Here is a 24,895-nt window from a genome sequence, read left to right as displayed (position 1 = left end):
AGCTGTCTGAAATTACCACCACGGCCACCTCCTGCAAAATCAGTTAGGTATGTGGGTTTCCATCTCTCTTCACATCTGCAAGTGACTTACAAACAAGGATCTCTCTTCTCCCTGCATTTTCTCCCACCAAAACTCACAAATTTTATTTACTGAATAGTCTCAATATACCTGGACAGTGTTCCAAGCCCCTCCCAGATCTAACCAGCACCAGGTAGATACTTCATAAAAACTTGAATTAAAAACACCCTTTCAAATCTCAGCTTAATTTATTGTTCAAGATGATCTATTCCAGAGTTTTCTACACTTGCCTGATCATAATAGCAAGTTATGATACTTAAAAATCCTGGTACTTAAAAATCCAGATTCCCAGGATTCTGATTACCACTTCATGTGTCTTTCTTTTCCAAGTGTGGTCAGGGACCAGCAGCACCAGCACCACCTGGGAGCTTGTCAGAAATGCAGAATCCTAGGCCCTACCCCAGACCTACTGAGTCAGAATCTGCATTTAACCAGATCCCCAGGAGTTTCTCATTCCCATTAAAGTTTGAGAAGCACTACTCCAAGTCAAGGAACTTTATCCCGCCCACCCCCACCCCCACTGCGGTGTCCAAAGGTCTGTGGCGGCCAGTCCCAGTGCCTTTGGCTCTCACCACAGCGGTTCCTGGTCCGGGCTCCTGCCCCTCCCGCACGTGCCACAGAGGTGCCAGCAGGGCGAGGGGTCTGCACCCCGGCATGCTCACCAGAGGGCCAGGGAGTGGTTTGCGGCGCGCCAGGCAGCTCTGCATTATGGCCAGGGTCAGGGAGCCGGGTTCTGGGGTCTGTTCACCTGCTCTTGTCCTCCCCCTCCCCGTCCAGGACTGGTCCTCTGGCTGGAGAGGCCAGGCGAGGCCAGGGGCACCTGGTGCCGGTGCCATCCGTGCAGGAGATGCCCCAGGCACTCACGCAGCTCACGCACACCACCCCAAGGAGGGTCTACCATCTCCCTGCTGTCCGTCCCACTGCTGGGACCTGCAGCCCTCCAGCCAAAGCGCTTCGCTGCCCAGGTGCTAGTGGACAGGTTTACCGGGGCCTTTCCGGTTTTACGTGCTGCAAATCTAGTGACTTGGGAAACCACTTCCAGGGCTTGGAGCCCAATCCCTTGGGCCTGCCCTTCCTTGGCAGCCGTGCGCCATGGGTTCTATTGTATCTGTTTGATCCCAGGGCAGCAGCCAAATGAAGAAGGGAGTGACTGCCCCTCAGGCAGTGGGCCCAGATGTTCTGTGGGTCCTGCCTGCTCTGCCAGCCGCATGCTCAACTCCTGTTCACACAGCTTCAGCTCCTTTCCAAACACACAGAGGGGCTTGTGGTTGATTTTCAGGCCAGGTTCACCCATCCAGCCAAGTCTGGGAGGCCACCTTGCAGTGAGTGGGGCACAAAACTGTCCAGACTTCCTGTACCACCCTGAGTTGGTCACTGTTCTGCTTGTGAGCCTGGCACTTGTCAGGGACCAAGAAGAAATGGCCCCAGGGGCTTTTCCCTGGTCAGACAGAATTCCTAAAATATCTTTACAGGAGTTATTTCATTTACTCCTCACCAGAACTCCGAGACAGGTATTAACATTATCCTGATTTGCCTCGTGAGGCTCAGAGAGATTAAGAGATATTTTCAAGGTCATACACCGTATTGAAGGTAAAATTGAGACTGGATTCTAAATTGGTGCCCATCAATCTTTGAGTAGAGTTGGGATTATTTCTCCCCTGGTTGCTTTGTGCCTGTTAGAATTTATTTCTCTCATTTTTGTCCATTCACAGTCCCTTGCTTTGTCACTCCAAGGGCTCAACCAGTTTCAAACTGAACCTTCGTCTGCCCAACTTGCAGGGGTGGAAACAGAGGTTCAGAGAAGGGACACTACTGGCCCAAGGTCACACAGTGAGTAAATGACAAAGCTTGAGATGTCAAGGGGAGATGCCAAGTATTAGTGCCAAGGCGGAGGGGCGTGTCTGGAATGTCTCCAGAAAGAAGCCTGTGAAGTTCCCAGACAGATGCAGTGATCTGTGGATGTTCTGGGCATTGGGAAAAAAGGATTTGGAAACACTGGTATCAAGATGATAATGTGAATATGTCCAATTTGAAAAGTTTTAGAACTCCTTTATATTGGAGTTAACCTTTGCCCTTGAAACCAGTGGAAATGTCTTAATTACTTTTGCTTCCCCATCTCCTTGCATGGTAGATAACACAGCAGCACCAAAGTTGGGGAACTGATGGATAAACATTATTACTTGTAAAGTGAAAGATATAATAGAGCATGAAGGAAGCAACCTCCACTGGGGTGACCTTGCCCAGCTTAGACCAGTAGTGACTATCAGGCTCACAAAAGGGGGCAGATTTATGGGCCCCACCTCTGCAATCTGATCTGCTGAGTCTGAAACAGACCTGGGAATTTTTAAAAGAGCTTCTGGCAATTAAATACTTTATAAAATACATTCTGCAATATTTAACATACACAAAACTTACTTAAAAAGTACATCCAGTACTCCTGAAGGTAGTAATTGGATGAAGACATAAAACTGCCAGTGAGGTAAGCACCTGCAGATTCCTTCCCTGTTGTCTCCCACTCTTGTCCTCCACGTGCATTTTTTTGTGCTTTTTCTGCAAATGACTATAACCCTAAACAATTGTTTTTGTCTCTTTCACACTTGGTAGAAATGATATCATACTATTCATATTCATCACTGTATTAACGAATTATTGTTTGTGAGTATCACCATTTTGATATAAGCAAATTTTATTCCTCAATTTTCACTTCTGTATAGTATTCCATTATGTGTGTGTACCAAAATTTATCAGTTTTCCTATTGACAGATATTTAAGTTGTTTCCCATTTTTACTCTCAGAAACAATGCTGCTTTAAATATTCTTGGAGAGTTCCTCTACGTTATGTACCTAGCCATGGCATTGCTGAATCAAAGACTATCTTTAATATTCAGAGACATTGCCAAATTTTCTTCTGGGTTGCTGTACAAATTTATGTTTCCATCAAGCTCTATATCATCACTAACATTTCATTTTGTGTGACTTAAATGTTGTTAATCTTGAGGAATGTCAATTTTTATTATGCTTTTATGTAGAATTTCTATGATTATGAATTAGATTTAATACGTTGGTTGGGGGGGCATTTTTTATTCCTCTTGAAATTCCTATTTTTTCTCAATTCTCAATCGAGGTGCTTCTCTTCTTTAATTCTTTCATAGGAGTTATTTATTTACTTTGGACATTTCTTCCCATTAAGTTACTATTCCTGCACAACCAGTTACCCAAAACATACTGGCTTAAAACAACCATTTTATTCTGCTCACAATTTTGTAAGTCAGAAATTGAGAGAAGGTTTAGCTGGGCAGTTCACTCATGGGATCTCTCATGTGGTTGCAGTGAGAGATGAGTTTGAGAATCGAATAATCTAAAGACTCAACAAGGCTGGGCACCCAAGATGGTTCATTCATATGGCTGGCATTGAGTCACACTTTTGGTAGTTGCAGCCCAAAGCATGCTAATTCTTATAAAAGCTCAGATAACAATAGCTCCTCTGAATAGTCATTATTGGATCAATTAAATTTTTTATTTGGACTTTAAGAAATTTCTCTGGGAAAATACACAGATGGACAGAAATTACTCCTCCGAATTTAAGACTGTTAGGGGTTGAATTATGTCTCCCCCCCACCTCAATTCGTATGGTGAAGTCCTAATCCTTGGGACCTCAGAATGTGACCTTATTTGAAAATAGCGTCATTGTAGATTTACATAGTTAATATGAAATCATGCTGGAGTAGTGTGGGCCCCTAATCCAATGTGACAAATGTCCTTATAACAAGGAAATTTGAACACAGAAACATGAAGATGCTCAGGGAGAACACAATGTGAAGATGAAGGCAGAGATTGGGGTGATGCTTCCACAAACAAATGCATGCCAAAGATTGGCAATAAAGCCCCAGAAGCTATGAGAAAGGTCCCTGAGCAGATTCTCCCTCACCAGTCCCAGAAGGAGCCAATATTGACAATACTTTGATGGTCTTCTGGCCTCCAGAAATGTGAGACATTCCATTTCTATTGCTTTAGAAATTTAGGTACTAAATTGCTTTAGTACCTAGTGTGGTACCTTGGTACAGTAACCCTAGAAAACTAATAAAAAGATTAAACTGCAAATCTTCTAATGGTAAAATGCTGAAAGGTTTCTGAAATGGAATCTGGAATAGATGGCATAACTATTTAATAATAACGAGGATACATGAGAGCCAGAAGAGAGCAAAGGAATGACTTATAAGATTAAAAAAAAAAAAATCTGGAAGTAAAGAGACAAGAACAACTCCCCCTCAGTGGCCAAAGCCTGTGCACCACTGCATCCCTCCCCGAGAGCCTATATCCCACCGCTGTTGCCACCATCCCCAAGAGAAAGGCTGAAGGGGATGCTAAAGGAGATAAATCCAACATGAAGGACAAACCACAGAAAAGATCCGAGAGGTTGTCTGCTAAACCTGCTTCTCCAAAGCCAGAGCCCAAGCCTAAAGAGGCCCCTGCAAAGAAGTGAGTGAAAGTACCCATAGGGAAAAGGGTAAATGCTGGTGCTGGCAAGGAGGGGAATAACTGCAGAAAATGGAGATGACAAAACAGACCAGGCACAGAAAGCTGAAGGCCCTGGAGATGCCATGTGAAGTGTCTGCATTTTTGATAACTATGTACTTCTGGTGACTGAAGAGTTTGAAATACTATTTTTTATCGAGTTTTATAAAAATTCAGAATTTTGTTTTACTTTTTTAAAGCTATGTTGTTACTACACAGAGCACTTCATTGTTGTTTGGGAGGAAAGGGGCATAGGTCACTAATAGGATGTCTATGAAGCTGGATTGATGTGGGGAAAACACCTTTCCCTTCTAGGTTTCAGAGACTTCCTATTGGTTCCCAAGAGGAGGGATTCCCTGACTTTGACACACATGGCCACCTTGGCACAAAAGCCTTGGTATGGAAAAACAAATTGTTTTTATGTCCTCTTCTCCCTTTCCACCTTTCATCATAGACTTAACTCGCTTAAACCCAGACACCTGTTGGGACCTGAACCCAAATAATTGGTTACCAGTGTGTCAGGCAATCTGGACTTTCCAGTGATGCCACTGAGATAGTGCCCCTCAAAAGAGCAGTGGTTCTGTTTCTAGATTGTGGATCATCAGATAAATTCTGCCATTTTCATTTCACTTCCTGAAAGTCAGGGTCAACTCATAAAAGGCTGTTAAACAACATACTAAATGGGAAATGTCAACCTTCACTCTAAACTTTCCCTGTTCAGAGCATCAGATGAAGTCTTCATTGGGTTTTATAGTGGCTTTCTGATTTTTGGTAGTCCATTGAAGTAGGGAATTTGAAATGTTTTATGCTGTGCATGATTGTCTGCCCATGTCCTGCCTGAAATACCATGATTGTTTCTGGAAAGTATCTTTAATAAAGCTGGATACAGTTTGGCTTGGGGAAAAAAAAAAGAAGAATATTTCTTTTACAGGTTAAATTTAAGTAACAATTGGTCACTATCTGTTCCCTTTTCATTTGCCTCATTGTGCTCTAAATAAGAACTTTTACATTTTTCCAACAGAAGGCCAGGGCGCCACAGGAACAGGCCGTCCTTGATCGTAGGATGATGTAAAGTTACAATTACCAGTTCTTTTTAATCATAAAATTCCCACACAAACAGATAGTGATTATGGGTCAAAGTTTTATTTAACTCATTAGTGATGGAGGAGCAGAATGAAGAGCTGGTTTGAAAATATTTGAAGGACTTATAGTTTTGGGGGAAAGAAATGATGAGGTAAATTGCTAAGTTAAATTCAAAACTGATTTATGCCTTATGAGACAATAGGGCCATGGCACTTTGGTGTTATCTTTTCTCCCATTCGGGAAAAAAAAACACACCTTTGTTACTTTACAGAATTATAAAACATTTGGACTAAAATGAATTTTTAGTCAGTCAAAGTTAAATTTCTGGGAACAATCAAGTGAGTCCAGAATTAGAAAATTATCCCAATATTAAAAAGTCAGAGTCATCATTTTGCAGCATTTTAAATTTAAAAGCCTTAGAGCTGTTTTAGGTTACCAGCAACACTGAACAGAAGGTAGAGAGTTCCCATGTACCTCCTCTACACTCCCAACACACAACCCCTGCCACTACTGACATCCTGCACCAGAGTGGTACATTTGTTACAACTGATGAAAACACACGGACATAGCATTGTCACTCAAAGTCCATAGTTTAATTAGGATTCTGTATTAGTCTGTTCTCACACTTCTATGAAGAAATACCCGAGACTGGAGAAGTTATAAAGAAAGGAAGTTTAATTGACTCACAGTTTTGTATGGCTGGGGAGGCCTCAGGAAACTTACAATCATGGTGGAAGGGGAAGCAAACACATCCTTCTTCACACAGTGGCAGGAGAGAGAATGAGAGCCAAGTGAAGGGGGAAGCCCCTTACAAAACCATCAGATCTCATGAGAACTTACTATCACAAGAACAGTATGGGGGAAACTGCCCCCATGATTCAGTTATTGCCACCTAGTCCCACCCTTGACATGTGGGGATTATTACAATCCAATATGAGATGTGAGTGAGGACACAGAGCCAAACCATATTATTCCACCCCTAGTACCCCAAATGTCATGTCCTCACATTTCAAAACACAATCATGCCCTTCCAATAGTCCCCCAAAGTCTTAACTCATTCCAGCATTAACCCAAAAGCCCAAGTTCAAAGTCTCATCTGAGACAAGGCAAGTCTCTTTCGCCTATGAGCCTATAAAATCAAAAGCAATTTAGTTACTTCCTAGATACAATGGGGATATAGGCATTAGGAAAACACACCTGCTCAAAATGGGAGAAACTGGCCAAAACAAAGGGTCTACAGGCCCCACGCAAGTCCAAAAATCTAATAGGGCAGTCATTAAACCTTAAAGTTCCAATATGATCTCCTTTACCTCCATGTCTCACATCCAGGTCACACTGATGCAAGAAGTGGGCTCCCATGGCCTTGGGCAGCTCTGCCCCTGTGACTTTGCAGGGTACAGCCCCCTTCCCAGCTGCTTTCACAGGCTGGTGTTGAGTATCTGTGGCTTTTCCTGGTGCCATGGTGCAAGCTGTCATTGGATCTACCATTCTGGGGTCTGGAGGATGGTGGCCCTCTTCTCACAGCTCCACTAGGCTGTGCCCCAGTGGGAACTCTGTGTTGGGTTTCCTGCCCAACCCCACATTTCCTTTCCACACTGCCTGAGCAGAGATTCTCCATGAGGGCCCCACCCCTGCAGAAAACTTCTTCCTGGATATCCAGGAGTTTCCATAACATCTCCTGAAATCTAGGTGAAGTGTCGCAAACCTCAGTTATTGACTTCTCTGCACCCGCAGGTGCAACACCATGTGTAAGCCTTCAAGGCTTGAGGCTTGCACCCTCTGAAGCAATGGCCTGAGCTCTACATTGGCCCCTTTTAGCCATGGCTGTGACGCAGGGCACCAAATCCTGAGACTGCACAAAACAGCAATGGTTCCCTGGGCCTGGCCCACAAAACCATTTTTTTCCTTCTAGGCCTCTGGGCCTGTGATGGGAGAGGCTGCCATGAAGACCTCTGACATTTCCTGGAGACATTGAGGAGGAGCACATAACCTGTAATATTCCAGTGCTGGTAACTGGAGCCTGGAATGGAATGGTGCTTTAAGTGGAAGTACTGTTGAAAATTATAAACAATCACAAGGAGAAATAAGTGGAAGATAAGAGTGAGTAATGGAACTTTCTTGCTTCTAAGTAGGAAGAAAGTGGGCAATTTCATGGAAGAGAAACATGGCAGAAGAGGACATGGCTTTATTTATTAGATATTTGGGCCCTCTTGAAAATCACAAACTAGAAATGTTGTATAATACTCATGTGCCATTGCATTTCATACAATTTGTAGGGTTACCTTTTTATATGGTAAGCTTTTGGATATTGGAGCCCCCTTGGTTTTTGTCCTGGGGGAAGGTGAGCTTTTCCTCATTTGTGGCTGACACATTTACTTGACTTGGCCAGTCGGGGTCACCATAATGCCACTGTAGACTGCATGATAACAGGAGGGTCTCCATTAATGAGGTTGAATTTGACACTTCTGGGGAAGACACAGGAGACACAGACATGGTGTAGGCTTCAGAGTGTTGTCTAGCTTGCCTTTAGGATGGCAAAGTAGGATTGGTCTGTGGAGGCAAAATGTCAGATGCTGCCCCCTTGAAATCAATAGAGTTAGGCTTCGATTATGACCAGCTAGGTTATCTTCATATTGGCCATCAGTTTATATAGGTAATCGCTATATTGGAAACCCCAGTCAACTCATGGAGACATGAAGTTCTGTCCATGCCACATGGTATTGTCATGAGTCCCAGCCCTATGCAATGATCTTATGTATGTGTGCATGTGGGCAGGGTGGGCAGGGTGGTGGTGATGTGTTAGTAGCTGGTACCTGACTTTTTGTTTTTGGTTCTCTAGTGTAGTACTTTTGGAAATTTCAGAAATACTAGGTTTCTTATCAGTCACTGGGGAAGGCCTTCCATTTCTCACTTTATAGATGTCAGGTGTCAAAGAGTACAAATTCATGGACCCAGTATAGTTTTCTCACCAAATGACCTTTGGGAGCTTAGCATCTCCATTCTAAACCTTCCTGTCTTTCACTTTGTTTTTTTTTGTTTGTTTGTTTGTTTGTTTGTTTGTTTTTGAGACATGGTTTTGCTGTGTTGCCCAGGCTGGAGTACAGTGGTGCGATCATGGCTCACTGTAGCCTTGTCCTCCTGAGCTCAGGCAATCCTCCCACCTCAGCCTCCTGAGTAGCTAGGACTATAGGTGTGTGCCACCAGCCCAGCTAATTTTTTTGTATTTTTTATAGAGATGGGGTTTCACCATCCTGCCCAGGCTCGTCTCAAATTCTGGGCTCAAGCAATCTAACTACCTTGGCCTCCCAAAGTGCTGGGATTACAGGTATGAGCCATCATGCCTGGCCCTGTCTTTCACGTCTAATATCAACAGTGGTTGTTAGCAACTAAGGGGGCTGGAGAAAGAAACACACCCGGGGAGTTTAGTCATCCCAGCATACAACCTCTTGATTGCACCAGCACCATTTTCAGTATACAAGGTTTCCTTGCTCCTATAAAGGAATGATTCACAAAACCTAAACTCCATACTTCAGTGCTAGCTTAAAATTACCAATTTATGCCTAGTGTTCCATTATTGGAACTCTAAGCATGTGGGAGTTATTTATATCCTACTGCTCAAGGTCATCACCAAGGTCTGATTGTAAAAATTCAAAAAATTGCAACCTCAGGCATAAATGGGTTAAATCAATATCCCTTAAAGAAAATGAAAATATCTTTCATAACCAATAGTCCATAACAGGAATCTAAAGCATCCTTCCCCTAATAGTTTACAATAATTATATGTAAAACTTCAGTCCCAGTGATGTGAGGGTGGGGCTAAGGGGTGATTGGAAGCATAAGGAGCATTTTCCTGGGTGACTAAATGGTGGTTCAGGAATTCACCAGGGTGTGGGTGTGGGTGGCCTTTGCCAAAACTACAATATTTCCTGAAATGCAGGGTTTGGAAATGTGAGGAATCTAGTTGACCTCCAAAAGACTATACTTTCAGCATGTTTGTTTATAGTAACTTTGCAAGTTATGTGCCAGGATTCCATGGTTGTATACGCTTGGGTCCACGAAGTCACTAGGGAACCAGCCAGAGAGCTTCTGGTTCCTGGGTGGAATAAAGAGCTGAAATATTAAATGCACCAGCACTATTAGCTGCCAATCCTCTGCAGTGGCAGCTTCAGTGCCTTATCCCTGCATGGGATCCAATGTCAAATCACGGAGTCTCTTCTAGGTGGACAGCAAGCCAATGCTCAGATCAGAGAGTCTTTTGGGAGCAGTATCTTTGTTAAACCCTAACAACAGACTAGGGTCAGATCTACTTATGTAAACCTGTAAAATACTAGAAGCTGGTTTCAAAATTAAGTAATGGGAATTCTTGAAATTCTTAAACTGCATTGCCCAAAATAAGAAAAAGTTCAATAGGAGGGCTGATGACAGTTAACTAAATTACAGATCTGAAAGTTAAAGATTGAGGAACTCTCCCAGAAAATGCCAAAAGACAAAGAAGTAGAAACGAACATGAGGAAAAGAGCACTAACAGAATTTCCCAAAAGAGATTACAGAGGAAAAAGGGAGCCACTTTTTCCCCTTCCCATGAGGGGGCCCCGGGGACAGTACCCTTCCTCCACACAGTCCCAGACACACACTGCTTTAGTGGACTACACATGCTCATTTCTACTTCCTTGTCTTCCTTCTGTGTTCTCCAGCAGGTAAAAACATATTGCAGAACGTTGTAACTTGGCTGAACCCACTTAAACTCTGATTGGGACATCAGGACGGGCTGCGATCTGACGACAGTTGGACTATATATGTTCCATGCACACATACTCCTAGCATAAATCTGGGAAGCCCTTTCTGTTTCTTAGCATTCTCTGGGGAGAGCTGTTCCTGAACCATCCAGGCTTGGGGGCTGCAAAAGGAACAGCAGCATGCCCAACACTCTGAGCCCTCCTCCCCATACCCCGACTCCACCAACTGCAAATCTAGGCACTAAGCTATCTTGAGGGCCATCCACTGCTGGTGGGAGATCCTAGCATGGGCACATGCCTTGGGGTCTAGGCCCAGGCCACTGTGAGCCTGACAGGTTAAACCTCCCCTCTGCTGCCACCTGTGAGATCACCACCACACCTGAGATGCCACCTTGGTCTGCTTTTGAAGGTGTTTGAAACACTAAAGAGTGTCTCATATGATAGGCAGGTAATTTTCATTAAATGTTTGGAAGTGTTTGGCTGATAGGGCCAATGTTTGAAGGTTTGTGGGAAGTTGATGTGGGCAAATCTCCAAATAGGGGCTCAGCCCAGGAGGGTTCTTGGCTTCATGCATGAACAAATTCAAAAGAAAGCCGACAGAGTAAAGTGAAAGCAAAACAAGTTTATCAGAGCAACAAAGTACAGGAAAATGGTTGCTCCATAGACAGAGCAGGGCTACCCTATAAGCACAGTAGCCCTCATGGATTGCTGGCTAGTTATATTTATAGCTACTCCTTAATTATGTTCTAAATAAGGCATAAGTGATTCATGAATTTTCTAGAAAAGGGGTGGAACCAAGAGTTCCTCCCCTTTTAAACCATATAAGGTAACTTCCAGGCATTGTCATGGCATTTGTAAACTGCCATGGCACTGGTGGGAGTGTCTTTTAGCATGCAAATGTATGATAATTAGCCTGTAATGAGCAGTGGGGGCAACCAGAGGTCCCTTTCATCCCCACTTTGGTTTTATCTGTTATGACCGGTTTCTTTACTATAACATATTTTGACCAGATCTTGTTTTTATCAGTGGGGTCATGACCAGTGCTCAGAAAACAAGTCCTGCTGATCTCCTACCTCAAAATTACTTTGTTAAATGCATAGAATATGCATTCAGATGAATCTTGGCCATTTGTCTTTTATTGTTATTGTTATTAATTGGCTGCTTTCAGATTTATGAGATTAATGATAAACAAAAATTAAACAAAGGACAAATAGCAACAAATACTTCTCTGCCTGCCTTCTCCTCCTCCCCTGAGCTATACACATAGTCCCAGGTGGCCTTCAGGGTGATCTAGGATGTCTGGGTCCCCAGCCAGTCTCTGCCTCCATTTATCCAGCATCTTGCCATACACAGCCACGCCACCTCCCCTGGATTTCTCTTGCACTACTGTGAAGGCAGATGCACTCCAACTCTAAGATTCAGCTAGAGTGCCATTAATTAAGAGTTTCTTAATATTGTTCCTGGGATCATGGACCTCTGGCTGAGCTTTCCCCCTAGAGTGCTCCCTAAAAGGTGAGGGCCATGTAAACTGTATTCTCTGTTGCCCCTCTTTTGCCTAGCTCACAAACCACTCACAGGGGGAGTAAACATTGATCCAGGCACTCAGCTTCCTCCTCATGTTCTCTTTCCATTCCTCAGTAACAGAAATACCCCCGAATATCAAAATCTCCATGCTTCCATCCACAGGCTCTGGGAGGAAGGAGCTGGGGGAACTACGTGTATGCAGCTAACACCTGAAGAATTCGATTAGGTCCTGTATGAGTTTCCTGTGGATGCTTTAACAAATTATTACACACTGCGTGGCTTAAAACAACAGAATTTTATTCTCTCACAGTTCTGGAGGTTGGCAGTCTAAAATCAGTATCACTGGGCTGAAACAAGATGTCATCAGGGCCCCACTTTCTCTGGAGGCTCCAGGGGAGGATCCATTCCTAGCTCTTTCAATATCTAGTGACTGCCTGTATTCCTTGGTCTTAAGGCCAGCATTTTCAAACCTGTCTGTCTTCCCTCATCATATCACCTCCTCCTGTATGTGGGTGTGTGTGCAGACAATCTGCCTTTACCTCCTTATAAGGACAAGTGTGATTGGATTTAGAGCCCACCGAGATAATCCAGGATAATCTCCCCATCTCAAGATCTTTAGCTTAATCACATTGTAAAGACCCTTTTCCCAAATAAGGTAATACATACAGATTCCAGGAATTTGGACCTGCTATCCTTAGGGGGCCATTATTCAACCTACCACAGGTCCCAATTTGTGCCCTGGCTCTGGTCCAACCCATGATGCCCACCCCCACCCCTAGGGTAGCAGTGGATCCTACCAGTTTACAGAGTCCTCTCCACAGCCTCCCTTCCCCTGATCGCTTCCTTTGGAAAGTTCCTGCAGATACTTATCTAAGAAACTTTCACAATAAAACACAGTCAGTCTTGGCTTTCTGGTTGAAAAATTCTTTTTGACCCTTATATGTCTCCCCAACCTAAGAACTGATAGTTCCTGGCTCCAGCCTGGATGAAAAGGTTGAATTTTACAGCTGTCTGTTGCTAACAGCCCTCTATAGGAATAGGCTCAGATTTTTCACATGCCTCATAGTGGCACACTTGAAAGACAAGCAAGCTTCTCTCTTATTAATACAGATCATATCACATAAGTTCACTGTTATAGCATGACATTCTTGATACAAGTTATACAGGGGTGAGAACAGAGAGGAAAAGAGAACATGAAGGAAATGCAGAGACCACCCTGCCATCTTCACCTCTTTGTGTAATATTGTGTCTAATTAGATAGATTGACACCAAACTTATCAAAGTACTCACTGGCCAGGTGTGGTGGCTCATGCTGGTAATCTCAGCAATTTGGGAGCCTTAGATAGGAGGATGGCTTGAGCCCAGGAGTTCAAGACCAGCCTGGGCAAAATGGAAAGATCCCATCTCTACAAGAAATGAAAAATTAGCTGGATGTGGTGGCATGTGCCTGTGCCCCCAGTTACTTGGGAAATTGAAGTGGGAGGATCACTTGCGCCTGGGAGTTTGAGGCTGCAGTAAGCTGTGACCACATCACTGCACTCCAGCCTGGGCAACAGAGTGAGACCCTGTCTCAAAAAAGTAATATATTTTTTTAAACCACTTACTGCTGAGAAGGACAGTGAGGTTTAGGAAGTGATCAAAGAGAATTTTTTATTTTTACTTGATTTAATTTTGTAAACATTGAATGAATGTTTTGTTTGTCCAACTGAAAAAACAAGATAAATATGGATGAACTAACACAGAATGATTTCCATGAGTTACCATTTGAGACAAATGGTACCTGTTGACTAACTGCACTCCTTATAACAGGCCCTCTCTTAAAGTGACATCCAAGCAGTGCACTTCCATAGCTGCCACAGGCCATCCTTTGTGCCACACAGATCCACTACTCCATAGTTGCTTGGGAAGCAGTTCCTTCTTGGCTCCTGTGGGCCACTCTTTCTGAAGGCAAACTTAGAAGATAGAAGTTGGGGGCCGAGCGTGGTGGCTCAAGCCTGTAATCCCAGCACTTTGGGAGGCCGAGGCAGGCAGATCACGAGGTCAGAAGATCGAGACCATCCTGGCTAACAGGTGAAATCCCGTCTCCACTAAAAATACAAAAAAAAAAAAAAATTAGCTGGGCGTGGTGGCGGGCCTGCAGTCCCAGCTACTTGGGAGGCTGAGGCAGGAGAATGGTGTGAACCCGAGAGGCAGAGCTTCCAGTGAGCAGAGATCGCACCACTGCACTCCAGCCTGGGTGACAGAGCGAGACTCTGTCTCAAAAAAAAAAAAAAAGAAGAACAAGAAGAAGAAGAGAAAAGTTGGCAGGACAAAGTACAAGCCCCATCAGTGCAGTTGGTCCTGCAACTGCAACAGGTGTTCATGATTACCCTTTTCCACTATCCATTCTAGGATTCCCTCACCCTCAACTATAACCTCTGCAGTTTTGGCAACTTCTTTCATCCCTGAGTGGTCTGAGTCCCTTGTATCCATACCCTTCTTAGACCACTCACACTGTACTTAATCACTTACAGCCAATGAGGCAAGGGAGTACCAAAAGTCACTAGAGAAGATCATTTGAGTCCCGAGCATATTTCTCTCTGCTGTTATATAATAACAGCAGTCTTGCCTCTTCCTTGATAATTATCTATTACTCCCACCACCATGATGATTCTTCCTGCTTGCTGGTGTCTGTAATCAAGGAACCCTAAAATGCCAGGCAGCAGTGGTGGCTATAATCACAACTGGAACCCAGGCTGTATTTCCTGATAAGAGTGCCAAGAACCAGAACCTCTACCCTGAAGAGCCTAGAATTGAGGAGACGGGAAGCACAGTGTTGGCCCCTGAGTAGGTCATTGGGAAAGATGGAAAGTGAGGCCACTTTGGCCTCCACCCTATGGCTTCCAGACCCATGTATTCTTCCTACTGGGGACACAGTGCCACATGGACATCTCTGAGTCAGTGCATATACTGCATCCTGCAGGATGGCGCCTCATCGTTGTAGGGTGTTGCCTCTAAGCATGTGCTTCAGCTACACCTCCAGAAGGCCATTCCAACACTCTGTCAAGCTAGCAGCTTCTGGGTGGCAGTGTGATACCAGACTATCCTATGCTCATGGGCTCACACACATACCTCCTTCATTCTGAAGTGTGTCCCTTGGTAGGATACCCTCTTGTGTGGGATTCCAGGTCTGCAGGTCATGCACTCTGAAAGCCCCTGGATAGTGATGTTGGCTGAAATTCTGCCAGGAGGAAAGGAAAACCCATACTCAGAACAGGTTTCTGTCCTTGTAAGAAAGAACGGATGTCTCTTCTAAGAGATAACGGACCCAACATGGAGAAATGGTGCCATATTGGGGTCTCAACATTGGTCTCTTTCGCTGGAAGACTGGACCTTCAGAGCCAGTAGCAGCAATAAAGGCCTTGTTAAGTAGGATTCCATGCTTCTGGGCCTGCGAGCAGTCTCCATCTCTCACACTGTGGCCCATTTGTTTATGTGCCCATTGTGTCAGTTCTGGACTGGCTGATGGTGAAGTGTGGCTAATGTCCAACTTGCTGCATCATTTTGTGCACTTGACTGTTCAGCTCCTCTTCCACTGTTGATGCTTTCTGGTGGGCACTCGTATGTGATGTAAACTTTTCCTTCATGCTCACTCCCATATGTTTATCCATATGTCTCTACCCTAGCCTTCCTTGTCTCCAGTTTTCCAGTCCTTTCCTTTTTAGTCCTTTGGCTAGCCCATTGGCCACTGCTCAGAAATCTGTGCATATTCCCACCGTGGGCCACTTCTCCCACACAAAGTGGATGACAAGGTGCACACCTTAAAGTTCCACCCACCAGGAAGATCTTCCCTCCCCACTGTCTTTCAGGGCCGTCCCTAGGTGGGTGTGGCTGGAATATAGCTGCTGTCCATTGGCCAGAGACTGAGCCAAGCCATTCATAAGCAATATTCAGGCCTTTTCCTCCTCCTTCATCTAGCCACGTGAGATCACACAGCCATAGGTGTGAGCTAAGGGAGGGGCACTGATATAACTGTGATGGGTCACGCAAGTGTCTTGGCTGCTGCTTCCGTAGCTCACTCACACTTCTGTTCCTGACTAGATGAACTATTTCCATCGTGCAATGGATTGCTGGAGGGTCATCTGACTTTCGCCCGATGGTCTGACAGACCCAGCTTGTAAGGGGAAATTTCAGCTTACAAGTGACACACAGTCACTTGGTGTCCCACGGTCAAGCATTGTCTCTGCCAGGGCCCAGAAGCACACCAGAAGCTGTTTTCTAAAAAGGTGTATGATTCTCTGATGCGGGTGGCATGGCCCTGCTCCAGAACCCTAGGGGCCTGTGTGGCGATCCTCCCATGGGGACTGGTCTTAAACCCTACCCTGCCTCCTTTCTTACCACTGACACCTCTGACACTGCAGAGTCTGTCAGATGAGATGGTTCAAGAGTTGCTTGCACTGCAGCCGGGACCTGCTGCAGATCACTTTCCTGCTCCCTGCCTCTCTTAAATCTCCCAGCCTTCTGTGTCCTCCAGTGTGTGTACCTCAGAAGTTATCTTATGGGTGGAATGTTTTCTCCCCCAAACCCAAAGAGGTCTACCAGGTGTACTACTTTCTTTATGATGGAGGATTCAAGAGGCAGTAATTTGTCTTTTCCTTTGGAGGGGACATCCTGGCATGCCTCCGACCACTGGACCCCTAAAAACTTCACTGATGTAGCAGATCTCTGAATCCCCATAGGGGTTATTGTCCACCCTCTGGAGTGCACGTGTCTTACCAAGGCCTCCCAGTGTGTAGGCTGCCTCTTACTTGTCCTGTCCAATCAGAATGATGATGTCAGTGTAACAGATCCATGTTTCATTCTATGCACTGTCTAGATGACCCACATCTCTTTGGACTATATTATGATAGAGGATAGTGTAACACAGGGCAGAAGAGTTAACATGGTCTTGAGACAAATTGTAAACAAAGATTTTTGTTTGTCTACGTGATCGTGAAATGCTTCTGTGTCAGTCCATTTTCCATTGCTTATAATTGAACACCTGAAACTGGGTAATTAATTAGAAAGAAATAAAACAGGTCTTACAGTTATGGAGGCTGAGAAGTCCAAGGTAAAGGGGCAGCATCTGGTGAGGGCCTTCTTGATGGTGGGGACTCTCTGAAGAGTCCTGAGGTGCCACAACACATCACATGGTGAGACGGCTGCGTTTGCTCAGGTCTCTCTCTCTTCTTCTTCCTATAAAGCCACTAGTATCACTCCCATGATAACCCATTAATCCATTAACCCATTAATCAATGATTGGATTAATCTACTCATGAGGGCAAGGCCCTCATGACCCAATCACGGCTTAAAGCCACACCTCTCAATACTGTCACACTGGGGATTAAATTTCAACATAGTGAGGCAGAAATTTAAAAATAAATATGTATTCATTCACTCAAAAAAAAAGTAGCAGGCAAGGCAAGGGTTAAAAAGAAAAAAACAAGTTTTTGCTCTGCCTAGCAAGCTCACTTCAAGGACAGTTATAAGATAATGCTATTTAAGAAGCCAAGGCCAAAGGAATGGGCTCCAGACACCCCTCCCCTCCAAAACAAGGTTAAAGGAAAAAAAAAAAAAAGAGAGAGACACAAATTCCTTTACTGTTATTCCTTTCCCTGGCTTCTTAAGCATAACTATGTTTTATAAATATCTGTATTTAGCCAGTTCTTATTTTTCTTTCAATGCAGCTATAAGGCCACTGGCTATGCAAGGCCACAAGTTAAGCTATGCTGTAAATTATATAACCTATCATATAATTAGCTACTTTTATTTTACTTCTGTAAATCCACTTATAAAAACCCCGCTCTGTCTTTGTTTAATGCTCAGCTTCTTGAATACAAATCCACTAAGCTGGTGTGTACCTAAAATAAACAATCCTCCTGTTCTCCATATTGGTCTCTCCGGTCCTCAATTTCACCCAACAATAGGTTTAGGAGGGGACAACCATTCAAACCACAGCAGCTTCTTATCCTCTTTCCTTGATTGGTTGAAATGGAAAGGAATGCCTTCATCAAACCTATGGCCACATACTATGCACCTAAGGCTTTATAAATCTATTTGAGCAATGATACTGTGTCTGGTACAGAGCGTCTGCAACTGGGATTACTACTTGATGAAGCATGAGGTAGTGTACACTCATTCTCCAGAATTCATCCAATTTCCACAGGGGACAGAACTGGTGGATTAAATGGAGATATGATGGGGACCACCATACCTGTTAATACATCTTAGAGGTCTTTAAAGTGGCTCTAATCTCCATTATGCCTCCTGCAAAATTGTTTTTAAGGTCACCTTCAGAGGCAGATAGATCCCCACTCAAAAATCAGCTAGGATGTTAAGACTGATGACACCACATACACGCCAAGAGGACAAGAAAAGTTTCACTACATATATAATTGAGAGTTTTCAGGAGAGGGGAGCAGTCATCTCCAGCAATTCCAAAATGGCTTCTGGAAGCAAAGGAAGGAGAACGGCCTAGGTTTTCACTGAAGTTAGAAGTGGGGGGCCAAGATGAGAATTCCCACATGGAGACAGGAACTTGCATGGTTTGAATTTCCTTCATGCAGCAAAGAAGGGGGCATGCAGGTTTTTTACCAGCTTGCTCAGAGGTAGGTTACAATGGGAAAAGGAAAGGTCAGTTTCTAGGGAGAATAAAAGCTGAGGCAGGTGCTTCTCCAAGCACTGCTGCTGCTCTGGGAAAGGGAGGCTCTTAGTTACTTGAAAGTTAAACCTTAAAGTGGCCTGTGCTCTGCCTGGCCTTCAGTCAGGAAGAGGTTATGCTAGAAGGAATATAAAGTACAGCCAAAAGAGAACCACTGTGAAAAGAGAGATGACATTGGGCTTTCTCAGGTGCTTGGAACCCATGCCAGCACAGAAATTGCTTGACTTAGTATAAGCAGACCAGGAAGATACTGTGGACATAGACCAGACTGGGCAACAGAGCAAGACTGTGTCAAAAAAAAAAAAAAATGACAACAAGAAAGTCACGACTGTGCTGTCACTCCCTGTGTAATAATTGAGCTTTCGTTGAATGATACTGAGGGCCTGTCCAGGCAGGAGTAAGAATGTTAGATGTACAAATATACTGAGTGTTTGGGGTGCCATCACAAGCATCAAGGAGGCAGGACATGGTATACCATACCTGACAGTTTAGGAGACATTTTGAGTATCAAAATGCATCAGCTCCCCCTCAATCCTTCACCTTTGGACTCACTGCCAGAGCGACACAGCCAGCAGGTTTGCTAACTGTTGACAGAAGGAGAACATCACAAACTGGAAGCGGTAGACTGTAATGAAAGCAGCACAGGTCCCAGAATTAAGAAGTCTGGTTCTGCAATTTTGTAACCAGAGCAATTCCCACCAATCTCTTGTCCTTGGTTTCTACCTTTAAACAAAGAGAGGCTTCATGATCTCTGGGGCTAGGGAAAGTAAGGCTCCACTGCCCTGCAGGATGTCAGGATGACGCCACCCCCATGGCGCTCCCTCATCAAACTTCTAGGGAACAAAGTCCCTCCTCACTGAGCCCCACAGACCAGCCACAGTCAGCCCGAGGGCCCAGCATGGTTGGAGGGTCCGGCTGCCTTCCCTGTCTGCACGTCCACACCCCCTTCCCGGCGACAGCCCTGACGACCCGTGTCTGGTGTCCCAGAGGCCATGGCCACCAGGGCTCCTTGCGAAACAAGCTCAGACCGCAGGGGCCCCGTTCAGCCCCCGCGGGACCGCGCTCCCTTCTGCCGGCGACGGTCCACGTGCGGTCACCCCAAGGCCACTCTGACCGCGGCAGCAGACCTTGAGCATGGGAAGGGGCCGCCCGCTCCTTGGGCCCATTCGTAATCCTCGGGCGCCTTCTGGCGGCTGGCGCAGGCGTGGCCTCAGGAGAAGCTCTGCCGAGGCCGAACTCGCCCTGAAGGGCCGTTTCGCTTTGTGGACGGTCGCATTTTCCCAGCGGGCACTGCGACTGACTGTGACTTTGGTTCCGGGTATGGTGGTGCACGCCTGTGGTCCCAGCTACTCGGGAGGCTGAGGCGGGAGAATCGCTTGAGCCCAGAAGGTCTATGTTGCAGTGAGCTATGATAGCGCCACTACACTCCACCCTGGGCAACAGAGCGAGACCGTTTCTCAAAAAGAATAAAATGACAACCAGAAACATACGACCGTGCTGTCGAGGCTGCAGGAAATGGCGGCGTGCCCAGGCGCACTCATGACGGCTGCGCGCTCGCCAAGGTGCACAGGTGCACACACGTCGCGTACACTGGTGGCGGTTGCGCATTTGGACAGGCGACATGTCCCGCGCCCGCTACCCAGACCCTGGGGAAGGCGAGGGGTGCCGCTCTGCTCTGCTCCTTTTCCTTATCCATCTCTTCTGTCTTTCCAAAGAGATGGTGAAAGCTCTAGCACTGTAGTCCACACACAGGATAAACATGAGAAACTGAGGAACAATTAAAAAATGACCTAACTACAGTTAGGTCATTCTCTACAATCGCTGGCCTACTATGCCCTGACCGTATCCCAGTGACCACAATAGGGTCAGAATTCCAGGCCACTGTTGTCCCCTAGCTCCGATTTTATCCCAAAGAGACCTTTTCCACTAGTTACCCACAGCAGAGGCGAGGCGGGCTGGAACATGAAATGAAATTTATTGAAGAGAAACATGTACTGAAATCATTGAAGAGAAGGGAGTCACAACACAGAGAGAAACTGCAAACAGCAACCACAGGACACAGGTCCTGGGATCCCTCCTCCTGGGGTTCCTGGCAAGGTGCCTCGTCTACCCCCCTCCTGCTGCTGACCCCGCTGCCACCTCCCTCCTTCCCAAGGGCCCCAGGGTCCACCTCTTGCCAGGACGGTGGACTCTGGCAGTGTCCACTGGCTTCAGGGAACCCCCTCCCGAGCCCATCTGCTGGGGCAGGGCCCTGCCCTATGGCCATCACAGACAGTCACAGGACACCAGTAAACACAGCAGGGAACAGCCCACCAGGTCGAGGAAACAGTCATGAGTAACAGGGGTGGAACGCCAAAGCATGAAGCCCTCCTGGAAGTCTCAGGCAGGGCAGCCCCACTCCATCCCGGGTCCGGCTCTTCCTCCCACAGTCATGGTCACCATCGTGGTCACAGGGTGAGCATCTGCCGTGCCCTGGTGCCTCCTTCCCACCATCTCCTGGGTCTGTGCTGAGGGCCTCTGGGGAGGAGCTGCTCAGAGAAGAACACACACAGCTCCACGAGAACAAGCAGCCACTGGCCTAAATCTACACCAGGAAAGCAGAGGTGGTGTTTAAGATGCAGGACAGGCAGCAGTGAGCAGAACCTGGGCTCGCAGGAAGCTCACAGCACATGCCCCGGGCCTAGAGGCGGTTGCCCAGGTGGGTGCACAACACACAACTTTGCAGAGGAACGACAGCTAGCAGTGGGTGGGCGTCTGCTGGGTCACTGCGGGGCCTACACAGGTGAGGGTGGGCTTCCCAGAACAGGGGGCAGCCTGCCCTGGGGACGGCAAGTGGGGTGACCCTCTTGGGAGACCCAGGCAGTTGGCACCCTTGAGAGGACCTCTTTGCCCCTGTCTCTCCCAACCCAGGACAAGGGGTGGGGGACAGACATCTTCAGGTGCCCCCACCCAGGCCGCAGCTGGCCACTCAGGGCTCCCTCCAGGCCAGAACCCTGGAGACGGCAGAGTTTGGGGCTGGGGCTGGGTGCAGCACTGGGTGCAAAGGAAGGGCACCTCCCCCAACCCCATTTGGTATCAACGTGGTCATCTGGGTCACCGGGAAGGGCTGATGGTGGTGGCCAGGGCCCTTTGGAGGGAGGTGGGGGGCCCCAATCCTGATGTGGGATGAGGGACCAGCCCTGGCCTGGCCTCCCCTCTGCCTCCAGGATGCTGCAGCCTGAGAGGAGAGGAGGCCCTGGGGCCCTCTGAGCCTATTTGCCTGGGGAGGATTTGCGCTGGCCCACCTCCCTGGCCCTGTCCTCATTTTCCAACTCCTCCAGGATGAACATAAGCCTCCCTTTGGGGGCTCCTCAGCTTCCTGGCCTCCTGCCTGGACAAGGCCCTCTGGCTCCTTTGAGCTCTGCAGGGGCATTTTCACCTTCCCCAGTGGCAGGGGTGCCCCTGACAGCCTCTTTGGTGGCAGGAGCAGTCTCAGCAGCATCTTCTACCCCAGGACCAGCCTGGCTGGCGTCCCCCTGGGCTGAGGAGGCCTGGGCAGCATCTCCATGGGCAGGAGCTGCCTGGGCGGCAACTGGGTCTTCACTCTCTGCTGCAGCCGCTGGCCAGGCCACACCCTGCTGGCTCCTCACTGGGGAGGCCACCCACACCTCCATCTCCTGGATGAGCTGGAGCAGCCCCAGGAAGCTGGGTGACCTCCTCTCCAGCTGCATCCCCCTCAGGGTATTCTGGAGGGCCTCCCTAGGGCAGGCCTGAGGCAGCACCTACCGCAGTCGCAGGTGATTGGCCAGGGCCGGGCGGACGGCCGCCTTCTCCAGGGCCATCTGCAGCAGGCCTTCCAGGTGTACCAGGAAGGCAAAGGGCCCTTGCGGGCAGGTCAGGAACTTCAGCCTGGAAGTCATTCGAGTGACCCAGTTCCTAAATACCTGCTCCAGCGCCACCGCCAGGCAGTCCAGCACCGCCACGTTGGGATCTTCCTCCAGGAGGCCGCTCACGACGTCCGGGACCAGGCCACCCAAGCTCTCCAGCAGCCACCTCTTCCTCTCCCTTTCCGACGCATGGTACCACAGCTGCAGCATATCCTTGGCGTGCTCCACCCAGCTCTCAAAGGACTCTTCCTCGCAGCCTGGCTGCTCCCTCCCGGAAAAGGGTCTTAGTTCCTGGTAGGCCCTGTTTTCCAGCACAGCCTGCAGGGTGCAGCGCCAAGGCTGGACCCAGGTTCTTGTTACATTTGTCCCTCCTGCCTCACCCACAGCTCCTGCCTCACCCACAGCTCCTGCCTCACCTGCAGTTCCTGTATGACCTGCGGCTCCCTCATCTGACTCTCTTGCCTCTTCTACAACCCTCAACTCATCTCCAGCTCCTCCCTCACCTGCACCTCCGGCCTCACTTGCACCTCCTGCCTCACCTGTGGCTTCTACCTCACCCTTACCCACAGCTCCTGCCTCACCTATGGCTCCTGCTGTACCTGCAGCTCCTCCATCACCTGCCTCATCTTCCTCACCTGCAGCTCCTGCCTCACCTGCACCTTTGGCCACTGCTTGCCCCTGGGGCTGTGCAGGGAAACTGGATATATCCTGAAATCAGCATCAGGGGCCTGGGGCAGGGAGATCATGTTCCAGTGTCCTTCTTTGCCTGGTATTCAACAGGGAATCAAGCTTCAGTTTAAACCCTCAGCGAACTCCACCAAGGCTGCCCTGGCCCCGAGCTCCTTTCTGAAGTGCTTGATGAGCACTCGGTACCTGCCCAGGGGCGACAGGGCAGCCCGCATGGCCTCCTGGAACTCATGTTCCTCACAGTCATCAGGGATATCCAGGATGAGCAGGGAGCACTCTGCGTTCACACCCATCCTCCTGCACCAGTCCCGAAGCATCACCAGAGCCATCACAGAGGACTTGAGGGAGGGAGCCTGATCAGACAGGAATGTGTGCTGACTGTTGCAGTCTCTGACGCAGCCTGTGAGTGCAAAGGGGAGAAAGGGATGTTGGTGCCAGTCAGCCCACCCCCACCGCAAAGCCAGAGACCAGCCACTCCCAAATGCAGGGCCTGAAGCATCTTCCCTGCCCAGTGTCACAGCCCATGCTCCCCCACCCCTACTGCTGCAGCTCAGAGCCCTTCACTGCATCCCCCACCTCCACAGCAGGAAGCGCCTCTTTCACCTTGGTGTACAGCCCCTGATGGCAGAACTTACAGCTGGAGCCACTCCAACCATCATATGGAACCCTGCAGCTGGATGTGCCCACTTCCTCTTTCCCAGCACTTGACCAGGAGCCCCCTCCCATCATCCCTGCAACCTGACAACCCCCTCCCACACCTCCCGTGTCAGCAGCCAGGAGTCCCCTTCCCCCACAGTCAGAGCCCCTGTCTCTCCCATAGTCCCCTTCTGTAGCCAGAGGCACCCTGCAGCCAGGAGCTCACCCCACCCAGACTCCTGCAGCAGGGAGACCCTCCTCCCCTCTCCTCAGGTTCCAGACCGGGACCCCCTCTCGCACCTACTGCCTGGGGGCACAGCAATCTGGTTCCTCCCCAGGGTGCCCTCGGCCACTCTGGGGTCCCGCTGGTGCCTGCTCTCTGTCTGCAGACACTGCAACCACCCATGGGCAAATGCCACCTTCAGGCTGTGGAGCCCACTCCAGAGACCACCTCAAGGCCCTGGAACGGGAAGGTGGAAGATCACGCCTCAGCAGTGCAGCTGGGGCTGCACAGGGCAGGGATATCTCAGGTCGGCTGTATTAAGGGCACATGGGCTTCCAACTTCTCCCAGAAGCCTCAGATAGATGAAGGAGAAAAATCTCAGAGTCTCTGGCGGAGGCAAATAGCTAGACAGGGGGAGGCATCCATGTTGCCCTGGGAACGGGACCTGCATGGTAAGGGCTTGATGTGCCAAGGCTTGAGCCTCTGGGGGCAACAGGCCCAACCATTGACCCTCTACCCTCAAAATGGCCTAATGGAAGTGTTGAGAGAAAAAGGGGGTTGGAAACTGACAGAGAGAAAGCTCATGCTTAGGGGCAGGGTCTGGAAGCTGGGAGTTGGCAGACAGCCAGGTACTAGGACTCCAGACTGGGTCCCCCAAATCACTACATTCACAGGCCTCAGTAGCTCAGAGGTGACTGAGGCAGAACCTCTTTCCGAGGCATCACCTTCTGTGATGTTGTGATACCAGGCAGCTAAGCAATGGCTTCCAGCACTATTTTCTTGTCACATGAAGGAGATTGATTTAATGGGCTCTCAATGATTGTTTTTTTTTTTTTTTTAGACAGGATATCGGCCGGGCGCGGTGGCT

At 47.8% G+C, this 24,895-nt stretch overlaps 1 protein-coding gene across 1 annotated transcript in view; it reads left to right on the top strand.

The window, feature by feature from the left end:
• PNMA5 (paraneoplastic Ma antigen family member 5) overlaps positions 1-24,895 on the top strand; it is a 35,017-nt gene that overhangs the window by 284 nt on the left and 9,838 nt on the right. The window contains exon 2 of the mRNA XM_011974858.1: positions 1,791-1,908. The gene's annotated coding sequence lies outside the window, so the exon portion shown is untranslated. The remainder of the gene's footprint in view (positions 1-1,790; positions 1,909-24,895) is intronic.

Source organism: Mandrillus leucophaeus, unplaced genomic scaffold (assembly GCF_000951045.1).
Source record: "Mandrillus leucophaeus isolate KB7577 unplaced genomic scaffold, Mleu.le_1.0 Scaffold1495, whole genome shotgun sequence".
Taxonomy (NCBI): domain Eukaryota; kingdom Metazoa; phylum Chordata; class Mammalia; order Primates; family Cercopithecidae; genus Mandrillus; species Mandrillus leucophaeus.
The sequence above is the reverse complement of the archived record's forward strand: the minus strand, read 5'-3'. Positions and strand labels throughout refer to the sequence as shown.